The 21,497-nt window shown below is 27.7% G+C and overlaps 1 protein-coding gene and 1 long non-coding RNA gene across 2 annotated transcripts in view; one reads left to right on the top strand and one right to left on the bottom strand.

The window, feature by feature from the left end:
- The window catches only part of LOC122272596 (monocarboxylate transporter 12), a gene marked incomplete at its 3' end in the record, with an annotated part of 552,146 nt that overhangs the window by 67,827 nt on the left and 462,822 nt on the right, over positions 1–21,497 (top strand).
- LOC122272267 (uncharacterized) lies at positions 8,530–20,010 on the bottom strand. The gene is made up of 3 exons (XR_006226896.2): positions 18,971–20,010; positions 15,126–18,078; positions 8,530–14,238 (listed from the first exon to the last, which is right to left on the bottom strand). It is a non-coding gene; the product is annotated as an uncharacterized lncRNA (long non-coding RNA).

Raw genomic sequence — 21,497 nt, 5'->3', positions numbered from 1 at the left:
TAAGATCATCGATTATTATTTTTGTTTTTCTTTAAGTTATTCCATTTTACTACTACATTAATAATATGGTTTTGCTTTTCAAACAGGAAAGTTTTGAAAGCAATTCTACTTAAAATTATAATTAATTGAACTTTAGCATTTCTTAAATTTAAGCAAACAAGTTCATTTATATTTTCTTAAGTTTCATGAAAATTTACTTGTGATACGATTAAATTTGTACAATACTATTTGCATCTAATAAAACAGACAGACATTAAAAGTTAAATTACTAATTGTTTTATTTACATTTATGATTATTTGTTTTATTACATTATTTAGTTCAAAAGAAATGTGGAATATAGTTATAATAATTTTAGAAAAGGTTTTGTAAAATCAATTTTCTTAAAATTAAATGTTCTAATTCCTTTTAATTACTTTGATTTTACAGTGCTAAAGACATCAATAGCTAATGCATAAAACGATTATTACTGATTCGCATAATTTTAATATTAGATCATATTAAACTTTCAAGTTCTATTATTGAATTTTATGTCATTTTAAGAAAATTTTTATTATTAGAAAAGTTTTAAAAAATCATCAATTTCAGCAAAATAAAATTTAAAATTTTTATTTAGTATACAATACACCATACAATACAACATTTAATTGTGTTATTATACAATGTTAAAATATAATTTTTCACAGAACAATAATATATTAAAGTATGCAGAAAAATAAGAAATATACTATTTTTGAAATATGAATTATATGATAAATGCAAGTGCTTTTATTTTAATACACAAAATTTAAATATTTATTGTAATTATTTTAATGTTTTTTGCATTTATTTAAATGCACAAATATTAAATAAATAAAAATTCTGCATACTTTTGCACTAAATATCAATTATGTTTAAACTATAATACTACATTTTCTACGTTACCAAATTAATATAAACTTCGTGTTTCAACTTGAGACTCACGCAAAAGTGAAAGAAGAAAAAAAGTTAATTAATAATATAAAGATTTATTAAAAGAAAAAATAAAAATTGTGAATGTATTTGCGTAAAATAATATTGCTAATTACTTCGCTTTTTTTTTTTTTTTTTTTTTTTTTTTTTTTTTTTTTTTTTTTTTTGCGTGAAATAGAATACAACTAAATAAACTGTTCTCATATTGATGCTGTTTTTCACCACATTTTTTAGTGTTAAAAAGTAGATAAAAATCCCCAATTTTATCCTTAACACATACTGTTTCCCTTCACGTGTTTTCCTTTTGCAAGAGGACAATATTATTTTCTTATACTATTTTGACTGCTCGACCCCACCCTTTTTTTACATTTTGACAGTTCGGGAGAAAGAACTGTTGCATCGAATGTTGGTGGAACCTTTTTAGTGTTCAGTGCCTCATTTAAAAATTTACTTTGTACAAACTAACTTAGTTTAAGTCCCATATCCAGCAAAGTGACTTAATCAAAAGAGTGACTAGTTATTAAAATTACTCAGATAATACTATGTATGATGACCACATATCTGCAGTTCGAAAGTTTCTACTCAAATTAAATGATATATGTAGAAAAAACTGTTAGAATTCAAAATGTAATATTTATATTTTAGTTTGACGGGAAAAAATAATTTTTTTGTTGTTAATTAAAATTAATTTTGAGTTCTATTAGAAACTACAGTTATATAGAACTAAATGTAGAAAAATATAAAAAAAGAATATTTAAAGGATAATTGTAAGTTACTAACGATATACGTGTTTTGTTAATAGATGTCGCCACCATAGAAATATTTTGAACTGTCGTTTTCTTGGTTTTTCGTTTCTAAAGTATAATATTGGATAAAATTTTATCAAAAAAAAAAAAAAGAAAACAAAAGAAAGAATAGGAGTATTTTTCATTTTTTGTCTTTAAAAAAAATAAATGGTTTTTGACTAGAATATTCCTAGGCTTTTTTATAACACAGTTTCTTGGCCTCACTTTTATTTCCTCGTAATGTGATATTTTTTAACATAAAAAAATATGCTTTTTGCTTGTGGTCAATTAAAAAGTAATTGTGGTTTTTAGCCAAAATAATTAAAGATTTCCCCCACCCACCAGAAACAAAGTTTCAAGGATTCAATTTTTACTTCTTATAGTTTGAAATGTCATATTTCACAATAAAAAAAATCAAAGGTCTTTATTTTTTCGTTTTAGTTTTGTTAAAAAATAGTTTTTAACCGAAATGATTCAGAATTTTTTTATTGTCCAAAAACAAAATTTATTGACTTTAATTTTCTTTTCAAATATTGTTATTTTTCAATCTAGAAAAACGTAAGAGTTTTTTTTTCTTTTTTTTTTAAAAAAGAATAAAAGTAAAAAGTGATATTCTGTCAAAATATTTTAAGTTTTTCTCTAGGCAAATAAGTAAAATTTAGAGACTTTTTCTCATGGAGCTCTTTCTTCATAAAGTTAAACATCATATTTTTTTTCATGTAAAGCACTCAAGGTGTATTTTATTCTCTGGTCATGAAAAAAAGTGGTCTAAGGCCAAAACACTTCAAGGCACGAAATCAATAATATTTTCCAGCAATTGTATTGCAAACTTTTATACGAGGATAGGGTGATGCGAAATTATAGAAATGGGCGGCTGTAGACTTCCACGGGTGAATCATATATACGCTTTGGTAAATGTCCGAAATATATATACGTACTAGGTCCAGATGAGTGCCACTGCCTGGTACACATTTGCCCGGTATGTCCTACATCAATATTTTTGTTAAGGTTCACTGTCACTGCCCGGTATACCCTACATCAATGATTTTTTTTAAGGTTCAGTGTAACTGCCCGATATACATTTGCCCGGTATGTCCTACATCATCAATACTTTTTTAACGTTCAATATCACTGTCCGGTATGCATTTTCCCGGTATGCACTATATCAATGTTTTTTTAAGGTTCAGTTTGAATGTCTGATATACATTTGCCCGGTATGCCTTATATCAATGTTTCTTAAAGTTCAATGCCCCTGTCCGGTAAACATTTGCCCGGTATACCCTACACCAATGTTTTTTTTTTAAGTTTCAATGTCACTGTCTGGTATACACTTGTCCAGTATGCCATTACATCAATGTTTTTTTATGGTTACTGCCCGATATACATCTGCCCGGTATGTCCTACATCAATGTTTTTTTAAGGTTCAATGTCATTGTCCGGTATACATTTGCCCGGTATGCCCTACAACAATATTTTTTTAAGGTTCAGTGACACTGTCCGGTATACATTTGCCCGGTACACCCTACTTAAATGTTTTTTAAGGTCCACTGTCACTGTCTGGTATACATTTGACCGGTATACCCTACATCAATGTTTTTTTAAGGTCACTGCCCGATATACATTTGTCCGGTATGTTCTGCATCAATGTTTTTTAAGGTCACTGCCCGGTAAACATTTGCCCGGTATACCCTACATCAATGTTTTTTTAAGGTTCAATGTCACTGGTATACATTTGCCCAGTATACCCTGCATCAGTGTTTTGTTTAAGGTTCAGTGTCACTGACCGATATACATTTACCCGGTATGTCCTGCATCAATGTTTTTTAATGTCACTGCCCGGTATGCCAAAAATCAATTTTTCTTAAGGTCACTGCCCGGTATGCATTTATCCAGTACACCGAACATATCGAATTAATATAACAATATCAACATCAAATCGGATATAACAAGGACATTCACCAAAGCTACTCTTTGATTGTTGACATTCTCTAGATTTTGGTCATTCATATACATAAAGAAAGACATTGTTTCTTAGGCTGCGTAAGAACTAAACTATTGCAGTTTTTTTTTTTTTGTTCTTCACCATAATTTAATAGACTGACTTGAAATTACAGGAGAAAGCGTTACACATAATCCAACAACACCGTTTTCTGCAAGGATTCGCATTCTAATTGCCTCCGCCGCATAATAATTGTTGCGGAATTCTGAGGGGAATATTTTTCTCCTAAGAAATCATTCTCGCCTCCATTCCATTTTCCAAAGGACACGCGTTTTCGAGCTCTATTGCATTCCTTGCATTCTTCTCCCTTTTCACCCGGATTCAAGTCAAGCGACTTGCGTCGTTCATGACGTCATATACATTTTCTGAAATTTCCTTCCCCCCTTTTCTTTCAGCAATATTTACTGAAATTACTTTTTTGAGCAGTTCTTCTCTTTTTAAATCTGCACACTTTTAAGAATCATTTATCCGAATGTTGAGATTTGAAACTCAGATGAGGTTTTTTCCTTCGCGATTGAACCAACTTCATAACCAGAATTTTGGTTTCTGGTAAAGGATGAACCTAATTCACCCCAACCAATTATGGGGGACAACACATTTGATAACTTTAAGTACATATGTGTTTTTGTTTATTTGATTTAAATTCAGATGAGGTTTTTTTCTTTCGTGATATTTAACCAGCTTCATAACCAAATTTTTTTGTTTCAGGGAAAGGAAAACTATCGATGCTCAAAAACCCACTATCAGTACTCTAACTATTTTTATCGGTACTTGAACCCAATATCATTTGATCAGTTTTAGAAATCCTTTTCATAAATACCTACGATGATTTTATGGGTACACTCGTACCAACTATCATTTGGTCAAATTTCGAATCTTTTTATCGGTACTCGAACCCACTTACCTTTATTCAAACCTTCAATCATTTGATCAGTACTAACAATATTTTGAAAGATACTTGAACGAACTATCCTTTATATAGTTCTCAAACCCACTCTCATTTAATCGGTGCATGAACCCACTACATTTGACCAATTACCTTCCTTTTGTTTCAAACTTAAACCCATTCTCTTATTATCGGTTCTCAAACCAGTTATTTTATCAGTACTTAAACCGACTTTTCATTTTTTTTAATCTAAACTCGAACTCACTATCATCTGATCATCTTTAGAAGCCATGTATTTGTTGATCAGTACTTGATTTTTGTTGTTGTTGTTGTTAATTTACGTCGCACTAGAGCTGCACAATGGGCTATTGGCGACGGTCTGGGAAACATCCCGGAGGATGATCCGAAGACATGCCATCACAATTTTGATCCTCCGGGAGGGGATGGCACCCCTGCTTCGGTAGCCCGACGACCTGCGCGCGAAGTCTAGCACTTTACGGTAGCACAGTTTAACGNAAATATATATTTAGGATTGCTGATCTTGAAATACATACACTTTCAAAATATTTTTTGTAAGTTAAATTTGAAAGGAATAAATATTAATTTTGAAATTTATAGAGTTATATTTTAAAGATTGTATTCTAAAGTTATACCAGCGCTTAAATTTCCAAAAAAGTTTAGCAAAGTTTTTTCTTTAGCAGAAAATTTAACATGAAGCCAATATTTTAAGTCTACTATTGTAGCGAATGATATTTTGGTAGAGGAAGAAATCTGAAATCCTTACGTCAAATTTCAATAATTTTTTTTTTATACGAATTACAAATGTCAACTATTCTATTTTGTTAAGGTTTGTAAAAAATTTTATTATACAAGGGACTGTTTAAAGAAATATCGTACTTAATTTAATATTGGTTGAATAGGGTGAGTTTCATTTTCCTTTCTCTAACATAATTAAAAACCTTTAATACCTCAATACTTTTGTAATAAGATAATTTCTCTGATATTAAAAAAAAAAGCATACTTTGTAAATCGCGGAAAAGGAAAAAAGAGCACCTCCTTACCGTTTGTATAAACATAATATCCGACTTGATTCATGCCATTGTACCTCAATTCGAAAAGAATCTATAATTACTCAATCGTAGTTATCTCTAAAAAAAATGAGTCCTTGTACAGTGTTTACTTTAAAGTTTTAAAGGAATTTTTAATGCTTTATATATATATTTAATTTGAAATACAATTACATGATATACTAGTATTGTTATACAAAAGGAATTTATTAACTATCGTCTGTCAGGGACTTGATTGTTTTGATAAGTATAAAATATTAAAACAATTCAATCAATTAGATATCAATTGAATTTTCTATAAAATAGAATGTAGTCATAAAAAGTATACTTTGTATTTTATTGAAATCACAGTGCAATAAATATAATTATTGAAGTTTTAAACAATTTTAGAATTTCTCTTAAGATAAAGTTGGGAAAACTTAATTATTTTATCTGAATCTTGAAAAATCTTGCAAAAATATGTTTTACTTTCTAGAAGAGTTTTAGAAAAAATTTGCTCAATTATAAAAATTTGTTTCAAAAATTTGTTTCATTCAATTTTGTTTCAAAAACTAATGAAAGAATGCGAGTTAAAGATAAAAGATTGCTATGATTTTAACGTAAAAAGGTATTTCTCACTTCCTTTGTTCAACAAATAACTTAGACAATTTTTTTTAGTAAGTGACAATTGGATATCAAAACGTGCCGAAAAGAAACGAATCTTTTAGAACAAAATGAAAAAAAAAAAAAAGAAAAAGTGGGGTCTAGTCAACATTTCAGAACTTAAATGGTTATGTAATTGTTAGAAAGAAGAAATAATTTGTTTGGAAAAGTTGCAGAACAAATATGACTTTAAAGAGGAAAGATCATCTATACTCGTAACATTGAGCATGAAAACTACTAAATCAGATGCAATTCCTAGATTAGCACGCGAGCTTTCCTAATTTATTTTCTTCACAGCTATTTACGGGTTTTCAACCGATCCCGTTCCCTCAGTGATTTGTCCAAGAAGCGGTAGTTGGTATAAATTCTAAAGAAACACAAGTCCAATTTTATTTCCATCATAATCATTGGGAGCTTTAATTAATACTATTTTATACGAAGTTCTAATTGCTGCCTGGAACTCTCAATACTTTTATTAGTTTATATTCAAAATATTTTCGATAGCGCTGTTTAACTATTTCCTTTAATTGAGTTGTTTTGAACAACTTCATTACCAAATTTCGAGATCTAAAGAATATTACATCAAGTTAAAATCATTAGCAAACGGTATTTAAATTTGGTTTAAACTTGTGTATTAAAGTCTTTTTTAAAAAGCAGTTTTATTAAGGAAATTTCCTAAATTAATCAGTTTCATAAACTATTAATTTTATATGTATTCGACTTTTGAAAGTAATAAAGTATTCCTTAGTTATTTTTTAACAACAAGTAAATGCCATTGACTAATAAAACAAATGCGGCATGCAAACGATTCTTTATTGAACTTTTCGAAGGACTTCGCTTACTTTATTGAACTTTTCGAAGGACTTCGCTTATTTAAATTCACGATAGACATCAGTAATTAACACCTATTGAAGGTTCTAAAAAATTCATACGATTTCATGTATTAAATTTACTGCGATTATAACCGAAGATAAATCTCATTAAATATTAAGCAGATTTACAGATTTTCAAAAACCCACAATTTTTTAATTTTTCTTAGAGATTAAGCGTATTTCAGCAGGTTAAACAAATTTAATAAACCCGTTCTTAAAACACTAAGATTAATAGAATATGTTATTAAGAATATATCATTTACTTCATAACTATTTAATATTATGCATTCAACATAACAATTCAAAAAAAGTATTTGCATTTTATCTAAAAATTAGAATACGAGAGCTGGTGACACACGCACTTTGTATTAGAATCAAGAAATATAAATATTACAAATATTATTCAAAATAAAACAGTAAATTCTACCGGAAAATTTAAAATTCAATGTTTTTATAAGTTAAAAGAAATCAGATACTATAAAACGAAATCGCAAGAAATAATTTCCATTTAATATTTTTAATACTATTTTCATATTCTTTAAAAATTTAAAATATTGTCTATAAATTTAATAAGATTTAACGTTCAAACAATACTATAAATCTATAAAGGTAGAAATCATTAAAAGTTATGCTTTAAAACTATCCGCTGAGGTTGCTTGATTTAATTCAGCATAAATTTAACTATTCTTCAATTCCGAAAATTATGCTTAATTTGAAGTTGAACTACAAAAAAAAGCATGCTGCATTTTAAGAAAAATGGCCTTTGGAAGTATGACCCACAATTCTAAATTTAGTTTCGCAAAATTTCAAAAATTAATTTTCTAGTCTTAACGAGTCAAATTTTCAAAAACCAGAAAAGTTAAATCGAAAGTGAAAAATCTAACATATGTTGCTTGTATTTATAACTGTTAAAATTTTCAAGTAGTTATAGTTTAAAATTCCAAATTTTTTTCAATAGTTTTAAAAGTAATAAAAGTCAAAAATAGTGAAAAAAAAATTTCATTCAATAGTTAAAGATTCAATAGTTTAAAATTTTCTAAGTTTATTAGCATTTTACAAAAGGAAAGTTTCCAACATCTGTTGCTTGCATTTATAACGTTTAAAATAAATATTTATCAAAAAATAGATTTTGCTGTCAAAAAAAAATTGTTGAATCTCCACATTTGAATTAAATAAAATTGCAACGTAAAAAACACAGTGCATTTAAAGTGATTAACTGTTCTACAATATAATGGACGGAAACCGATATGCTGACAATCTAAGAACGTTTTGTACTCTGATGTTCGACTCTTATAAGCTATCAAATTTGTTAATAAAAAGACCAAAAAATAAACTAAACACAAGTTTTATTTCTGTTCAAGACAAAGAACACACTTTTACAAATAGCATTTCTTAAGACTCAAACAATAGTTCATTCATTACAAAATTATTCAATGCAAAATACTAAAAACATTCGCCACTAAATTTGTTTAGGGAAAAATTTTAAACATATTATTATTACTATTTTTTTACTCTTCAGCTGGAGATTTATTAATAGATAATTATATTAACAAAGGGGGTAGTGTTAATCTAGTGATCATTTCTAAAATTATTGTAATAAAAATTTACACATTTTTTAAGTATAAACATTTGAATGTAATATATTTAAGTAACGCAACTTAATATTTATGAAAGTTATTTTTCGGTTATTTTAAAAAATTTAAGATTTTAGCAATGAAGTTTAAAATTTTATTCCACAGATCTGAATTTTTACATAATCTCATTTTTATGAAAGCCAAAATAGAATGAATCATTTTGGAGAATAGGTTTCTTCAATGGATCCAAATTGTCATTTTAAAAATGGGTCAAATTCAATTTCAAGCATAAGCTACAATAAAAATTTAAAAGTTTTGTATCAATTTTAAACAGAAATAAGTATTTATTTATAAAAATATGAAATCAACAGGGTACATTGTTAGTATAATTTTTAAACTAGTTTTCCTATTACCATTAAAAGGTGTTTTTAAATGTAGAAAACTATTACCGAATAAATAAAACTGCATTGCCTTACAAATCATATTTATAATTAAAATATATCAGTAAATTGAGAAATCCAGGGAACAAAACTCTTTAAGCTTTAAGACGAAGAACTGATTAATTTATTTAGAAAATTTTTATTTCGACAAATCATTTCATGTATCTTAGAGAATTTTAAAAAATATTTATACTTCTTCAGCGATCTTTGATTTACTACTAAATAAACTAGAAGTATAAGCCAGTATTCATTTAAAAAAAAAAGAATTTATACTAAGAGCATTTTTAGTGGAGAATTGTGTACACAAAAGGGTTTTAAACTAATAAATATTCAAGGCACGTAACAATCCACTTACACCAATATAACATAGACACAAAACATTAAAGTTTAAATTTCATACACCATTGTAATGTAAAGAAATATGATACATTTGTTATTAACTACATACTGTTTCAGTACTCAATTAAAATAAAATTTCAAAACAGTTTCAGTCATGCTAATCTAGCTGATACAAGATATTTAAGTAAAACATTTTAGCTTTAGGAAAGCGCAATTTCGTTAATTTCAACACTAAAATTAAGTTTGAAGTGAATAAGAATTTAAAATTGCTGATCAATTTACTTCGCAGCACTATATTTGCCTCTTTGTTTGAAGGTAAATTTTCCATACATTAAAAACATTTCAATTAAATTTAGGCGTATAAAGATTCGTATATAATGTACAGTAGGGAACCGATTATCCGGAACGATCGGGACCATCGATATTCCGGATAACTGATTTTTCCGGTTTTCTGAATCGCTACAAAAAGCCGTTTTTTTTATAGTTAAACCCAAATGAAAAAAAAATTGGAAATAATCTTAAAAAGAAGAAAAAACGATGAAGTAATACACTAATGATTATTTCCAAAATGATGGTAAGGTAAACATCTTTCAAAAAAGGACGAAAAGTCCTAAAATCTTATGAGGAAAAAAAATTTAAAAAAAAAAAAAAAATGACGGGAAAACTAATCGAATTTCGTTCCGGTTTTTTGGTTTTCCGGTTTTCTGATTTCCGGATAACGGGTTCTGTACTGTATTTATTAAAATTTAAAAATTCCCTTTTGTTTATTCAAAAATGTTTTACCTCTTAAAATTGAAACTTTAGAAAATCTATTCAATGCAAATACTGTCAAATTAATCGAACTTCGGATAAGTTTTACCTTAAGGCATGCTAGAATTATTAACTGTTTTATTATTAATTGTTTAATAATAACTAATTTTTATTAACTGTTTTAGCACATAACATTAATAACAGTCGGATTCAAAACTTATCTGCACAGTCATAATTGTTTTAAAAAATGGCAATTATAAAAGTTCAATTAAGTAGTTTATATATTTAAAGGTTTAGACCTTCATTTTAAGATTTTTTTATAAAACTTTCTTATTTAAATTTATTGCATGCCTAAGGTTTTACAATTAAATTTAGACTACATTTTTAACTCTAATTTTAAGAGCATTCGTCACATTAATCCACATAACGCTTCGATCGCTTTTTTGACGAGTTCTTTAAACGATTACATACTGTCGTAATCTAAAGTTCTACGAGTGGTCTAGTTCTACTAAGCAATTTTAAAGTGCCGGGGATTTTCAGGGCACGAACTTGCAATGTAAAATTGCAGTCCAGGACCTTACTACCCAGCCCTTTAAAATTCGATGAACGCTCTAGTTCAAAAGTTACTTTTAACAGCATCTAGGCTATTCGGCTGTAAGTGCTAGAGTTCTTCGGAGACTTCAGGTCACGAACATGCAATCTAGCATCGCAGTCCAGGACCCCCAGAACTCCAAAAGGCACCCCGGCCCTTACTGCAGGGACACTGTTACTGCAGCAGGGTACACAAGGGAATCGAAAAGCTTCGAAACTGCTGAACGAGTGTAGGGCTCGAAGAGTGAGCAGAACGGCCGTCTACCGATACCAATTCGAACTCTACGCTTGTCGAGCTGTCTCGGAATTTTTCGTTTCACACAAGTTTACCTGGGTTGTAAAACTATGTCCCTATATCGAGTTTCCGATAGATCGCAGATTTATGGGGGGTAAACATTTAAATTACTCTAACAGAGCTAAAGTTCTCAAAGAAAGTATAATTACTAAACATTTATCTTAGTACATCGGGCTGATCGTTCTCCTGCTTCGAAGGACAGGGTAAAGTTTATCTATATATATAAAAAAAGACTCAATTGCTTAAAGATAAAAATTAAAAATCTTTAAACTGTCTCTGCCAAAGTTAATGTTTAAAAGTTATTTTAAAGTAAAATAAACCTTTATTTTTCCTGCAACGCTACTTAAAACTTACTCTTAATTTTCAATTATCTTATTATGTACTTTAGAGTCGTACCGTTTAAAAAATAGCAACTGTCTGGGAATTATAGCTATAAAACACTTCAGGCATACAGATTTCCACTTAATATGCTTTAATATGTTTAAGAATTTAATTTGCTGAACTAATAATTTCTGAAGATTTATATATGTTCACGATATTTTACTTTAAGAAATTTCAACCGGAGTAGGCAAACCTTCTTATAAAATTAAAAGGCTTGAACTGGAAATTGTACAAGCTTTTAATGATTATGATCGAATTCTACTTATGTTTTGAATTAAAAATATTTCGCATAACCACTGGGTTTTTATTTTTGTTACAAATAGTTTTGTGTAGCACAAAAGCTCTTATGCTTATGTGCGGGACTCCAAACGCAAGGCGATACGTAAATTCAGCAATGCTTTAATTTTAAATTTTAATTTCAGACAAATATAAAACATTGAAATGCAAGACAAGACATTGAAACATCTCTTCATATTTATTTTCTATTTAAATAAATTTTTCAAACATAACAAGTTTCTTCTACACATAAAATTTGATAACTTTAATGTCAAAAACAAAACTAGAAGAAAATCAAGTAGGGCTAGAACTATATGCCAACCTGATTTTTCTGTGAAGTGGATTTAAACTTACGGTTTGAATGAAGTTTGTTATAAGTAATCTCAAATGTAATAAGCGCAGTTTTTAAGTTATTTCAAGTTTATGAGAATTTCGACTAAAAGATCTTTTTTTACAGCCGTTCGAAAATTAGTTTTACTTTGAAGTGACCTTTGAAACAAAATTTTTATAAAACTTAAGTAATTAAAAGTGTGATTTATACTAAACATAAAATTTCCAGTTAAATTACCAATTTTTAAGGCAGATACTATTCAGTCCAATCCCAATTATAATTTTACTCAAAAGTACACTGTTATATTCTATTCTTATTCTACCACTGAAGCAGCGAATTAGTGTTATATGGTTGATGTTAAGATATGTTACGTGATTATTGAACAGTTAGTCATTATTTTGCTACTTCAGCAGCGAATAAGCATCATTAAAAGTCATAAATTTGTCATAGACAAAATAAAATTTATCTTTAATTTACCATGAGTAATTTGACTGGACTGAATAGCGTATTACCTCTACAAAATTAGCTACTTGCTAAAATAAACTTATTATTTTGGTTTAAAATAACAGAGACAAGAACGAATTTTGTTGGTAACTTGTCTTATTAATTTTCACTTTAAACTGCAATTACACCACAATACTATAAAATCCTTGGATTTAAGCTAAATCAAAGACTAATTGCTTAGAAGTATTTATTTTAGAATTTTTTTAACTCATCTTAATGTAAGTATGTAGACTATTAAAAATGCTTCATTTTATAATTAAATTTAAAACTGTATTTAGGTTTTTACATTACAAGGCGGGAAATTAACTTAATTGGAAAAAATTATAGTTAAATCCATTTCTTTTTAATGACAAAAAATATAGTCCAATTTGAAAGTAAACAAATTTTATTTTTATCAATGCCCTTTTGTAGTTCTATAAATTTTGTATCTAACGATGTGGTTTTAAGTTCAGTTTCTGATATACACAAAATCAGATACTTCTGAATTAAGTAGGACTTTAAAGGTATTCTTAGTCTGTTTTGTGCATCGAGAAAAATAGTAAAAATTTCCAACCAAAAATACTTAATAATTAAATAAAGTTTCGAGAAATTTTCTAATTGAATTTTTTTAGAATCGCACCCTTTTTATCCTAAATTTGAATGGCTTTTTAAAACACGCTAATAAAGAGCTACATTCGATGCAGTTAGTTTGAAAGCACTGAATTTTTTAAAAAAAATACTTTTTCATAATAAAAATGCTAGTTGCTTCTAATTATTGGATCAATCTAAATTTAGATAAGTTTGGCAAAATTAACGCTTAGGTAGGAATTTCCAAAGACTAAGTGATAGCCCGATGTTTCCAATCATACGAGCCTAAATGATAACTTTAAATAGAGAGTAAAATATCTAAGAGTTAAAATCTTACAATTTTCTTGATGACTACATAAAACGTTCCAGAACATCTTACTTAGAATTGAAATTTTGGCTAAGGAAAGAATTTTTCACTAGTTTCGATATTCGGTGGTGAGGAAATCAACGCATCTGGAGATTTTATCTACATGACCGATATTTTTGTTAAAATAATTTTTGCATCTAACAGTATTTGCTTTAACCAATATTTATTTGAATGTTGTACATATTAAAGAGTTGGCCGTGAAGGTTTAAAGAATAAATAGAAAATTAAAATTCATAAAAATCTGCTCTTTGGCATTCATAATATAGGAATATTACAGCCAAAATTTAAAGTAAATGTTTTTAATTACATCCTAATGTTTTAAAAACATTCTCTAGACTATTCATTAAAAAAAAGGAAAGTAACAAAAGATCTTAAATATCTGTATCAGTCTAGTACAATGTATAGGCAATTAATGTGAAGTGTACAAACTAAAACAATTCCACAATATAAAGAGTTCTTGACCTGTATAGAGTCCTTATTCAACTCGTTACGTCTGCTACTCATTTTCATGTAGTAAACCATTTTGTGCAGATTCTAGAAGATTTTTCTCTTTGCATGAGAGACTCAGTTTCACGAAGTAAAGCATAGGTGAATATTCCAATAGAAGTGGCAAATTCTAAAAACTAAACAAATTGTCAATTTCATAATTTGAGATAAACACAAATAGAAATTTCTTTTAAAAATTACTTAAATATTAGCTGAACAACAGTTTAAACCTGACGTGTACTCTTTTACGAAATGAATCTTAAAAATAAAACTTGAGGCTTCTTAAACAGTCACTAAAATTGATGAGACTTAAATTTATGTCATTGTAAGAAAGAAAAATTAAACTCACACGAAATGCAATTAAAGTTCAATAATTACTATTTACTCAGAACTCTGCAAGGAACTACTTAGAAAAAAAAATATTTACAGTTAATAAAAGTTTAACAGTTTAAGTTTGAGACCTAACTAGATTAATATATAGTATTTGAATCTGGGGTATCATGATTTTATTTATACAATGGTACTTAAATAAAATATGGCTAAAGACAGAAGTATATATAACTTTCTTTAAAAAAAAGTTTTAAAGTTCTCTTTGTTATTTACTGAAAGCTAACTTCGACTTTTAAATTTAGATCAGTGTCTCAAATTTAATAAGAACTGTTAAAAGTAATTTTATTTTAAGATTTGTCTTAACACTGTCGCTGTTTAATTTATCAAAGTAATTAAAAAACTACGTAGTTTAATTACATAATTTCAAATATATATATTTTACAATTTTAATGCACAAAAATCTTTTATTCAAGTTTTTCTAAATATAAAAAAAGATAAAAAGCTTGCCTGAAATTGTAAGAATGATAAAAGCAAAACTTTGAAATTCTTTCGCTCAATGATTTATTTTATGACAAAAAAAAATGCTGTAATTATTCAATTTGCTTAAAAATTTACAGCCAGAAATAGAGTTTGCTCCCTCAAGAACTTTACTAAACAAATATTTCACAGAATATATTACAGATAACATACACACCTTGATGCGATGTCCTTAAAGTCAGAATTCATTCCTGGTTGAGTCTGTTAATCAAGAAACGGTTGATAGTCCCTTTCATCCTGTGAGATTCTCCGTTCAGCTATAGTCTGGTTTCGAATGATAGGTTAAGAAGCTCTTCTGAAAAAGATTAGAAAAGACTCAATAGCTTAAGATTGAAATTTAAAAATCTCTAAACTATCTCCGCTGAAATTAGTGTTTAAAAGTAATATTAAAGCAAAAAATTTAATCCTTTTTTTCTCCTTAGAACTTGAACTCTTAATTTTGTAAATCAAACTATGAATTATTGTATTATGTACTTTAGAGTCTGACCTCTCACAAAATAGCACTGCTGACCTATTATAACTAAAAAACACTTCAGGTAAACATTTTAAAACTACTTTAGAGGAAACCTGTGTAGGAATTTAATTTCCTGAAGTAATAAAATATCATGTAAATTTTCAGAAATTACTTCAAGCCTTTTTATTTTATAAGAAGGTTCGCCTACTCTAGTTAAAATTTGTTAAACTGGAAATTGTATAAACTTTTAATGTTTATGATCAAATTTTATTTAATTTTTTGAATTAAAAATATTCTGCATATGCGCTGGGTCTTTCCTTTAGTTACAAATAGTTTTGTATAGCTCGAAGGCTTGTATTATGAGATGTGCTGGGCTACAAACGCAAGACGATACGTTAATTCAGCAACTTTTACATTACTTTAGTTTTAAAATGTTTCAAGCAAATACAAGACATTGAAATACAAGAGATTGAAAACATCTTTTTATATTTACTTTCTATTTAAAGTAATTTTTCAAATATAAAAAAAATTCTTCTACGCATAAAATTTCATGAAACTTAATTTTTTACTAGTTTCGTTTCTAACATTAAAGTAGGGCTAGAACTAAATGCCAATATGATTCTCTGTAAAATGGAATTTAGGCTTACGGTTTGAATGAAGTTTGCTGTAAGTGCTCTCAAATGTAATAAACGCAATTTGTAAGTTATTTTCAGTTTACGACAATTGCAACTAAAAGATCCTTTTCATAGTCATTTGTAAATTAGTTTTTACTTTGAAGAACTCACCGTGACTTTTGTAACAAAATTACTACAAAAATTTCGTCATTCAGATTGTTTTTAAATAAAATTGCCTGGTTAATTTACTAACTTTTCACAGTTTCTATTGAGCCCAATCCCAATTATAATTTTACTTTTATTCAAAAATGGAGTTTACTCTTATACTTATTCTACCACTGAAGCAGCGAATTAGTATTATGGTCAATGTTAAGGTGTGTTACGTGATTACTGAATAGTTAGTCATTATTCTGCTTGAACTGAACAGTTAGTCATTATTTTGCTACTCCAGCAGCGAATAAGTATCATTAAAACTCATAAATTTGTCATAGACTTAAAATTTATCTTCAATTTACGTTAAGTACTTTAACTAGACTGAATAGCGCATTACCTTGACAAAATTAGCTACTTGCTAAAATAATTCTTTTATTTATTTTAGTTTAAAATTACATTGAAAATTCCTGAGCCAAGTGCGCATTTTGTTGGCAATTTGTTTTATTAAATTTTACTTTCAACTGCAATTACACCACAACACTATAAAATCATTGGATTTAAGCTCAATCAAAACACGACGAACCGTTAAGTGCTTATATTAGAATTGCTTTTATTAACTTACTTTAATGCAAATATAGACTATTAAAAATGCTTAATTATCTAATTAAGTTCGAAACAAATATAGTTTTTAGGTTTCTCCATTCGTATAGTCTCCATCAATTCTGCGCTAGGAGGGGCTTAATTTAGCTGTAAACCTTTTTTTTCTTTACAAAGTCCATTTATTTTTCATAACTAAAAATCAAGTTTAACATGAAAGTAAACAAATTGTATGTTTTATCAATACCCTATAACTGTTTAGAGATTTTCTACAAATTTCGTATCAAACGATGTGATTTTAAGAGCTTAGTTTGAAATACTCAAAATCAGATACTGTCGAATTGTTAAATACAATTCTCAAGAGAGATTTTAAACAGTTTTATTTCAGATTTTATTCTTGGAAAATTGATTGAAACGAAAAGTCAGATTACAATCTTAAATTTCGTTAGTAATTAAATAACATTCACTACATTAAGAAAATCTGTTTTCCGTTCAATTTTGTTTATCAGTAAAGAACTACTTTAAATGCTTATATCTTACACAACTTCAAAAAATGCTCCAAAAATGACTTAACTATACTGAATTTTGTATACGTTTTGCACAAACGTAATACAAACAGTTTATAAAATGGAACCAGGCAAAAATTTAGAAATTAGTTTTAAGAATTTCTCCTTTTTATCTTAAAGTTGAATCTCTTTAAAAACACACGAATAAAGAGTTACAAAGAATGTGTTTAGTTTGAAAGAGTTGAATTTTAAACACTTTCTTACAATAAAAATACTAGTTGCTCCTAATTATTGAGTCAATCTAAATTTAGATAAGTTGGGCAAAATTAACAGTTAGGTAAGAATTTCCAAAGACTAAGTGATCGCCCAATGTTTCCAATCAGACTAGTCTGAATGATAACTTGAAATAGACAGTAAAATTTCTAAGTAAAATATTATAACTTTCTAGATGACTACATAAAACGTTCAACATCTTACTTAGAGTTAAAATTTCGAGTACGGAAAGACTTAAAAAAAGGAAAGTAACATCAAAGATCTGAAATATCTGGATCAGTCTAATACGATGTGTAGGCAATTAATGTGAAGTGTACAAACTAAAACAATTCTACAAAATACAAAGAGTTCTTGACCTGTATAGAGTCCTTATTCAACTAGTTACATTTGCTACTCATTTTCATGTAGTAAACCATTTTGTGCAGATGCTAGTAGAAGATTTTTCTCTTTGCATCAGAGGCTCAGTTTCACGAAGTAAAGCGTAGGTGAATATTCCAATAGAAGTGGTTAATTCTAAAAAGGAAACAAATTGTCAATTTCATAATTTGAGATAAACACAAATAGAAATTTCTTTTAAAAATTACTTAAATGTTACCTGAACAACAATTTAAACCTGACGTGTACTCTTTTGCGAAATGAATCTTAAAAATAAAACTTAAGGCTTCTTAAACAACCTGTCAGTAAAATTGACGAGACTTAAATTTATGTCATTGTAAGAAAGAAAAAATTAATCTCACACGAAATGCAATTAAAGTATAATAATTACTATTTACTCAGAACTCTCCAAGGTACTACTTAGAAAAAACAATATTTAAAGTTAATAAAAATTTAACAGTTTAAGTTTGAGACCTAACTAGATTAATATATAGTATTTGAATCTGGGGTATCATTATTTTATATATACAATGGTACTTATATATACTTTTTGTCTTCAGCCAGATTTTATTTAACTTTCTTTCAAAAAATTTTAAAGTTTTCTTCGTTATTTACTGAAATCGAACTTCAACTTTTAAATTTAGATTAGTGTCTCAAATTTAATAAGAAGTGTTAAAAGTAATTTTATTTTAAGAATTGTCTTAACACTGTCGCTGTTTAATTTATCAAAGTAATTAAAAAACTACGTAGTTTTATTACATAATTTCAAATATATATATTTTAGAATTTTAATATACAAAAATCTTTTATTCAAGTTTTTTTAAATATAAAATTAGATAAAAAGCTTGCCCGAAATTGTAAGAATGATAAAAGCAAAACTTTGAAATTCCTTCGTTCAATGATTTATTTTATGAAAAAAACACTTTAAATATTCAATTTGCTTAAAAATTCACAGCCAGAAATAGAGTTGAGCCTCAAGAACTTGACTAAACAAATATTTCACAGAATATAATACAGCTAACATGCACACCTTAATGCGGTGTCCTTGATGACAGAATTAATTTCTGGTTGAGTCTGTTAATCAAGAAACTGTTGATAGTCCCTTTCATGCTGTGAAATTCTCTGTTCAGCTATAGTCTGGCTTCGAAGGATACGTTAAGAAGCTCTTCTGAAAAAGATTAGAAAAGACTCAATAGCTTAAGATTGAAATTTAAAAATCTCTAAACTGTCTCTGCCGAAATTAGTGTTTAAAAGTAATATTAAAGCAAAAAATTAAATCCTTATCTTTTCCCTTAAAACTTGAACTCTTAATTTTGTAAATCAAGCTATGAATTATTGTATTATGTTCTTTAGAGTCTGACCTCTCACAAAATAGCACTGCTGACCTATTATAACTAAAAAACACTTCAGGTAAACACTTTAAAACTACTTTAGAGGAAACCTGTGTAAGAATTTAATTTCCTGAACTAATAATTTCTGAAAATTTATGATATTTTACTTCAAGCCTTTTGATTTTATAAGAAGGTTCGCCTACTCGTTAAAATTTGTTAAACTGGAAATTGTATAAACTTTTAATGTTTATGATCAAATTTCATTTAATTTTTTGAATTAAAAATATTCTGCATATGCGCTGGGTCTTTCCTTTAGTTACAAATAGTTTTGTATAGCTCGAAGGCTTGTATTATGAGATGTGCTGGGCTACAAACGCAAGACGATACGTTAATTGAGCAACTTTTGCATTACTGAAGTNAGTTTTAAAATTTTTCAGGCAAATACAAGATATTGAAATGCAAGAGATTTAAAACATCTTTTTATGCTTGCTTTCTATTTAAAGTAATTTTTCAAATGTAAAAAATAATTCTTCTACATATAAAATTTCATTAGCTTAATTTTCTACTAGTTTCGTTTTTAACATTAAAGTAGGGTTAGAACAAAATACCAATCTGATTCTCTGTAAAATGGAATTTAGGCTTACGGTTTGAATGAAGTTTGTTATAAGTGCTCTCAAATGTAATAAACACAATTTGTAAGTTATTTTCAATTTACGACAATTGCAACTAAAAGATCCTTTTCATATTTACTTTGAAGAACTCACTGTGACTTTTGTAACAAAATTACTACAAAAATTTCGTAATTCAAATTTTTTTTTAATAAATTTGCCCGGTTAATTTACTAACTTTTCAACAGTTTCTATTGAGCCCAATCCCAATTTTACTTTTATTCAAAAAAGGAGTTTACTCTTATACTTATTCTACCACTGAAGCAGCGAATTAGTGTTATGGTTAATGTTAAGGTGTGTTACGTGATTACTGAATAGTTAGTCATTATTTTGTTTGAACTGAACTGTTAGTCATTATTATACTCCAGCAGCGAATAAGTATCATTAAAACTCATAAATTTGTCATAGACTTAAAATTTATCTTCAATTTACGTTAAGTACTTTGACTAGACTCAATAGCGCATTACCTTGACAAAATTAGCACCTGCTAAAATAATTTTTTTATTTTAGTTTAAAATTACGTTGAAAATTCCCGAGCCAAGTGTGCATTTTGTTGACAATTTGTTTTATTAAATTTTACTTTCAACTGCAATTACACCACAATACTATAAATTCATTGGATTTAATTTCAAAACACGAAGAACCCTTAAGTGCTTATATTAGAATTGCTTTTATTAACTTATTTTATTTCAAGTATATAGACTATTAAAAACGTTTAATTATCTAATTAAGTTTGAAGCAAAACTCGTATTTTGGTTTCTACATTCTTATAGTCTCCATCACTTCTGCGCTAGGAGGGGCTTAATTTAGCTGTAAACCTTTTTTTTCTTTACAAAGTCCATTTATTTTTCATAACTAAAAATAAAGTTTAACATGNGTTTGAAGCAAAAATCGTATTTAGGTTTCTACATTCTTATAGTCTCCATCACTTCTGCGCTAGGAGGGGCTTAATTTAGCTGTAAACCTTTTTTTCTTTACAAAGTCCATTTATTTTTCATAACTAAAAATAAAGTTTAACATGAAAGTAAACAAATTGTATTTTTTATCAATACCCTATAACTGTTTAATTAGAGATTTTCTACAAATTTCGTATCAAACGATGTGATTTTAAGAGCTTAGTTTGAAATACTCAAAATCAGATACTTGCGAATTATTAAATACAATTCTCAAGAGAGATTTTAAACAGTTTTATTTCAGATTTTATTCTTGGAAAATTGTTTGAAACGAAAAGTCAGATTACAATCTTAAATTTCGTTAGTTATTAAATAACATTCACTACATTAAGAAAATCTGTTTTCCGTTCAATTTTGTTTATCAGTAAAGAAAATTATCTTACACAACTATGAACACACACAACTATGAATTATATCTTACACAATTTCAGATATTTCTTAACTACACTGAATTTTGTATACGTTTTGCAAAAACGCAATACAAAAAGTTGATAAAAATGGAACCAGGCAAAAATTTAGATATTAGTTTTCAGAATATCTCCCTTATCTTAAAGTTGAATCTCTTTAAAAACACGTTAATGAAGAATTACAACGAATGTGTTTAG

Source organism: Parasteatoda tepidariorum, chromosome 7 (genome assembly GCF_043381705.1).
Source record: "Parasteatoda tepidariorum isolate YZ-2023 chromosome 7, CAS_Ptep_4.0, whole genome shotgun sequence".
In the NCBI taxonomy this organism is placed as follows: Eukaryota; Metazoa; Arthropoda; class Arachnida; order Araneae; family Theridiidae; genus Parasteatoda; species Parasteatoda tepidariorum.
This window is presented reverse-complemented; position numbering and strand designations above follow the sequence as displayed.